Below are 6,785 nucleotides of genomic sequence, written 5' to 3'. Positions count from 1 at the left end.
GAAAACATGACCACTGCCTTAATGTTAATGTATAAGCCTAATGTTTATACGCCCTGAGGCTACAAAATTAAAAATTTTGACGCTTCATCGTTAATGGCTGTTATTTTTTATCTTTAGCCATCGCAAATATGTAATTAGCTGGCTTGAATTGTCCTATAAAAAAGTTTAGCATCTGAAATAAAACGCTCTAGGTATATTTTGCTATAGGCATAGTAGGTACCTACTGCTGAAATACAAACAAGTAATTAAGGTATCTTAACTATTGTAAAGATAAATCTGACTTATGGACCTCGGGTACAGTGTGTAGGTTCAAACTCCGACCTACGTAGCTTCTCTTTTAATTAATTATTCTCTTCCAATGTCTCATTTAGACAAAACAGACGAAGCTTTGCTAATTTATTGCTTGGGTGTAAAATATGGACAGAGGTAGTTGGTATTATCTAATATCTTGCTAAATTGGTTATATATTGTTTTATTACTGGTAACTTTTTTAATGTGTGCTAAAGTATAATTACTTTTTTAATTAATTTCAAATTTATTTATGTCGTGCGTTTGAATTCTTATTTTGCATGCATAGCTAACAATCTTCTATTGATAATGAATCGTTTTTCAATGTCCATAGAAGATCTAAAATGCGAAAATAATTGGACCATATTTAATTGATACCTACACGGTGTCAATTAGATTATTTCTAACGCTGAAGTTTCTGAAGAGAACAATGAAAGAGAGTGCCGCGCCACAACAACTGGCAGGTCGATAAGCATAATATTCTAGTTTACCATATGATAATGAATATTCAAGTATCGTTCTAACCATACGTACATAAGACACGATACATTAAAGACAATTGTGCAGTTTGTATGTAAATATAATTGCGTTAACTGAAGCCGCAATGTAAATAGATGGATGATATGAGCTTTTTCGTGGCGTGCTCTCATAATTCATCTAACAACTTATGTCAAGTGTATGGAAATTAGGTAAAAATAGGACAGCGGTTCTCAATCTTGAAGATATTCTCCATTAAGTCATTTAAGGCAGAAATTATATTTAAATAGAGTATATATGCCTATGCCTATACGTATAGTTTTATTTCTTTATGTTGCTGATTTTATTATAAACTCTTTTACTTACATAGTCGAACTCTTCTATGACTAGAACAACAAAAAGTGGAAAATATCTACTAACTCTTTGTAAATATGTCCCATGATCTAAACACTTAAGTTGAGCTCAACTTAAGTGTTTGGTTCAAAAATATATTATATTGCCTTGGCCGACCGTTTATCTGATAACTTTACTCCTTTACCTGCGGTACACTTTGATGAATTGATATGTAAATAATTGCCTCCAAACAGTTACAAGGATAAGTTTCAACGTTGTGTGAATTTAAGTGGTAAATAGGTGTCTAATTGTAGTGTAGGTATGATCTTTTCAATAATATTATTAGAACACCCGAACAAGAAGTATAGAGAAAGGAATGTCTGCTAAAAAAAAAGGGAATGCCACATGCACTTAGCCATTCAGGTGCATAGCCCATAGCATAAAAAAGAATCGCAAAGACAATAAATCTTCCAATAAGAATGATTCCAAAAACATTTTTAAGTAAAAACGATAAACATGCGATTATTTCGTCACTGCAAAGTGTACAAATATACATTGCGGCTGGTTACAACCATATAAAATGGTTACAAAAACGACAAGTAAGTTTTTAATTTTCGTAACTGGTTATAAACAAAAAAATCCATGTTCGTATTTGATTTTGAAAGATCAACTACGAACGTGTATAAAAGAGGATTTTTAGTTAGGCAAAAATGTGGGTGTATCAGAAAGTCTTGCTATTTTCTTAGCTTAACGATGAGTAAAAGATTGAGAATCACTGTATCGTGGAGTATTGCAACAGTCGAGTGAATGATGCGTGGCAGGCCACTGCAGAGGCCACATCCATTAGCATTACAATGCCTACGACCATTGCACTGGACACTGCTAACTCGACCACTGTGACTCATTACACTTAAATACCTAGTTTTGATATTATGGAGACAGTATGATATTGTTTAGAAATATGTAAATTTTATTGTTCCTAATTTTTATTAAAAGATATATAAAAACTTGTGGTAAACGTAAATGACGATGATTTAAAGTTGCCCGGTAAATCATTTCTTTTGGTAAATCATTAAAGCTCAAATCACTAATGAAAATATTAAGAGAGATCAAAATGAGTATCACTGCTAAAATACATAGCAAGAAAAATGAGTATTTTTAAAATATGAGCGATGCTAAATCTTTATAGTTTTACAGATAGGCTAGACAGTCAAATCTTATAAATAGTACCCAACTATAAACACGAGAAACATAGTTAAATGATCCGGAGTATATTCTATTCATTCTGCATCAAACTTCAAATACCTAAACCCTTACAAGTAGTCGTGAGACTTGGACATTCCTAAGTATGACTCGCAAGGCTTTCTTCTACCTTCACTTATTGGTATACATTCTACACCTTTATTATTTATACCCTAATATTATTCACCTTCAATAACAATCAGCCCACAATAATTAATCAATTTGTAACTACATTCCATTGTTTTATTTTCACAGCTGACTGAGCAAGTCAGATGCGGTTTGATTTGAGGCGTGTCAGAAATCAATCACCCATCAGTAAATCAATTCAACTATCATCTTGATTAGTTGATTGGTTTAATATTCATGTTTTGTCCTTTAGATTCCAATGTAACAATTTGTCACCTGTAACTTAACATGACTTTATCGTGTTAGTCAATTGAATGGCTAGACAAATGAATAATCTGTGTTAATACTATTCTCAAATACGAGTAGTATAAACGGATTGTTTATAAGAAATAACTGTAAAGCTCATTCTTAAAAAAGAATTTGTACATTACTTATCTACACATATACTTCTATGTATAATATTATAAATAGAAGTATGCCTTTTTTATAATATCAGGTACCTGAATTTCGAATCGAGATCGAATTTCGATTTCGAATCAAATTCATGAGTTGGCTGGCTGCTGGTTCAAATACCTGTTTGTAATAAGTTGACGTTTATTTTTGATCGGGCACCTAAATTGTACGACCAACGAAGTTCTTTTAGAGTTGTAACAATTCAGTCAAATGTACACAATACAATGAAAGTGGCTTGCAAAACACGCGTTGCAATCGATACGTTACAGTCCTATAAGATTTCTTTCTCACAAATTTTTTCACGCCCTGACAATGATGATTGTTGGGAAAAGCATATGTTCCCAATAGGTTTTGTTGTAACCCATGATATTTGGTTACAAATGTGCAATACCCCTGTTAATTTTCATACTATTTACATCACATTCGGGCAGGCAAGGCATTACGAGCTTCAATACTTTTCAATCTTAATTATGTCAAAAGATATAGCACTGAATCGAAACGATTAGAAGAAAAAGGTGGAGTCTTTGCTTAGCAATGGAACACAAAAACTATGTGTTACAAGAATGTGTGTTAGAAAATTGTTAGATAATCATGCAGGCCACTTGATGACGAGAAATGTCAAGGGCTCTATGCTGAAAATGAAAAAAAAAATTCACGTTCATTCAATTCAGCGGAAAGTAAATATTACTTATATTCATCATCGCGTAAGTTTGTTGAGACATCAGTTAGTTCGAGTCTAGAACAGGTTAGAACCACGGTCACTACGGGTCAAGGCTTTGACAATGCACTATATTTCCTCCATTTAAGTATCATAACTTCTCTTTTTGTCATCATTCGGTTTTCCCAGTGTTTTTCAAATGAAGTACCTAAGTTTAAATATAACAAGCTAGACAGACAACAAAATTGAACTAGGTATGTAAGATAACGAATCCTCTAGCATGTCAATACATCATCAAATAATGTACTTACTATAGCTATAAATCAAGTCAAAAAACATAAGGAATACAAACTTGGCTCGGAACGGAACTCGGGTGCGAAATATACCTATATATCGCGTTTGCTGAAGCGTTAATCGTGATTCCGGCATATTTTTTATGGCGTAAATTTTATGATAATTAACATGTACAATTGGAAGACTAGACAAGGTTAATAAGAACTTCTTACTATACATTTACTTTCATATTATTAATAGACTGCTCCCCAGTATTAACTAACAGAGCGCTAAGTGATGGCAATTATATAAATAAAAATAACGTATTAACATTAAATATCAATAGTAGACAAGCATGGTTGGGCCCACTCCATGCATTATCTGTTCTGTGGATTGAATAATTTAAGATGAATGACAGGTTCCGTGTTATCAAAGTTATGATGTTCTAATCGTTATAATCTGATGTACTAACATGTTGATTTCTGATGTAATTGTTTTTTAAACTGACAGATACATGCTCTGTGGTCAGTCGAAATGGACATCAACCTTGTAAGAACGCAATAACTCTTGTTCATGCAGAAAGTTGATCATCCTTAGCAATCACGACTTTCAAAGAAAAAAGTCTTGAAATTCTTGTTTCCTAACTTTTATCAATTTATCAACAAATTTAAATTTTACTGCTGTGTGGTGGTACCTACTTAAAATAGGACTTCTTCATCTATTTCCCATTGATGTTGTAAAAGCGAGATTAATTTAGCGTAGGATTCCATGCTGTTTTGGCAGCTAAGAGAAATAATACGTGTGTGTCAGCTTCTCTTTCCGTGCCGATTACAAAAGTCAATCAAGGGAAAGGCTATTTATGCTTTTAGGCGATGAGCTAGCAACCTGTCATTATATAGCCGTGGTCTTTCAATCTATTCAAGACTATCGGTAAGGAATAAAGACATTATTAAATAGTAACTATTAATTATTTACCAGTTCGTTGAACTTGAAAGCTGCAGATAATAACATAAATTAAGGAGTCACAAACTACTATGTAAATAGGTCCTAAATTACACAGGACACTTATGTACATGTTGTTTGCATATTAATTGCATGTCAGGTATATTACGCTCTATTGTATTCTAATTTATTTAGCCTGGTTAAGCATACGAAGGCTGATGCAGTCACGATTGAATCTCGATGACAAAGCTAACTGAAATGTGGTTGGATGACAGATCACCTAAAATCAACTACGTTGATATTGATAGAAAAGGATACGTTGGAAACGTATTGTTTCACTATGAATGTGTGACTTTAGCTTACATCAAAACTTATCAAAACGATACTTTTGACTTATATTTTACTTATTAATTTTCACGAACTTAAGTTTTTCTTATTGGTGTAGTTTATTATTATGTTTCCTTATGAATCGTTTTCTTATTAAAGCCGGGCCAGTTCGATGATTCCTTCTAGTAAAACTTTAGAAAGTAACAGTGTCCGCTGAAAAATGGAAGCTATCTCGAATTAATAAATTATAATTTACTTCAAGAAATTTGAATAATTTAGTATTTAAGCAACCAGTTCTGATGAGTTGTCTTTTTTCGTAAGTTGTTTTTTACTTTAATGATGCATTTTTAAACCTGCCAAGTTATCTGCTTTGAAAATATTCCCAGTCACGTTTTAAGACTATTATTATTTTTCAATGTCAAAGTGCACGGACGCTTCGCATACAACTGGCGCGACTTACAAAGCTTCGAAGCTTTCCGCAGTAGGCAATTGGATGCGAATGACCGTGACATTTTTAATAAGCGGTATTTTTTTGGTTCATCAGTTTCTGAGAAATATTTGCCCTTTGAAATTTTGGTTATGGTTTTCTTTTTTTTTGTCATTACTCGAAGCGGTTTGAGGTCTTGGCAGTCTAAGGTTTGGTTTGGTGTCTAAGGTCTAAATATACTTAGTGTTTAGTATTGTAAACCAATTACTGCACATTCTTTTGAGTATTGGAATTAAAGAAATATGTTGTGCCACCCAAAAAATCAATTCAATATTCAAATATTCAAGTAAATATTCCTTAAATCGTTTACTTAACCTCATATGGACTAAATCTGTTTAATCTAATGTGGGTATATATGGGCTTGCTTAAATCAATTAGAGACGTGAATATTTGTAGTATTTCAGTTCATTAACCGGGGCCTGTGAAAGGTCATGGTTTTCGTTGAGAAGTAAACCAGAGCTATCAAGGATATTTAAAGTATTCACATTAAACTTTCGTTACAGATCGTGGGTTTATTTTTGGTACTGATTTCGAAATAAGAGTTTAACAGTTTAATAAATACCAATTTATGATCTCTACTGATTTTGTATGTAAAGAACACTTTTCAACCTTTTCTAAACGGATTAAAAAAGCTTTGAGCTGTACGTGTTCCCACTAATATTTTTTATATAAAGAATCTGTTGATTTGATATTTATGAAAACTAACAAGACTATTTCGGAAATTCAACGACATAATTTTGGACTTATAGTAACAATTTTTATGATAATAACTTACCTAATTATTAGTTTACGAAAACAAAATGTTGTCTTGTGTCAGGCCCATGACATAACATGAAACTTCCTAGATGATATAGAATTAATGAACTTCTTACTAACCTTTATAAATATGTAACGCGCACGCCTATGTATTTTTTGTTGTTGCTTATTGAGGAAGTAAATAGTACGTGTAAAAGGAGTGGCAATTAAGTGTGTAATGCACTCAAAAATGATTATTATTTACATGTTTATAAAGTTAATGGTAGTTAGATTTTTATGTTCTCGGACGAATTCGTTCTATAATTCTTACTTACCAATACATTTCTGAGCATGAACATATTGTGCTAGAACATTCTTTAGCTAACTTCTTCTTTCGAGTAAAGAGATTACACTAGATTCGTATATCTCAAAAAATGCCTTAGG

The 6,785-nt window shown here is 32.4% G+C and overlaps 1 protein-coding gene across 2 annotated transcripts in view; it reads left to right on the top strand.

Moving 5' to 3' along the window:
* LOC106140071 (uncharacterized) overlaps window positions 1-6,785 on the top strand; it is a 68,500-nt gene that overhangs the window by 6,701 nt on the left and 55,014 nt on the right. The gene's annotated exons all lie outside the window — the stretch shown is intronic.

Source organism: Amyelois transitella, chromosome 3 (genome assembly GCF_032362555.1).
Source record: "Amyelois transitella isolate CPQ chromosome 3, ilAmyTran1.1, whole genome shotgun sequence".
Taxonomy (NCBI): domain Eukaryota; kingdom Metazoa; phylum Arthropoda; class Insecta; order Lepidoptera; family Pyralidae; genus Amyelois; species Amyelois transitella.
Note: the sequence above shows the minus strand (reverse complement) of the source record. Positions and strands in the feature narration are given on the sequence as shown.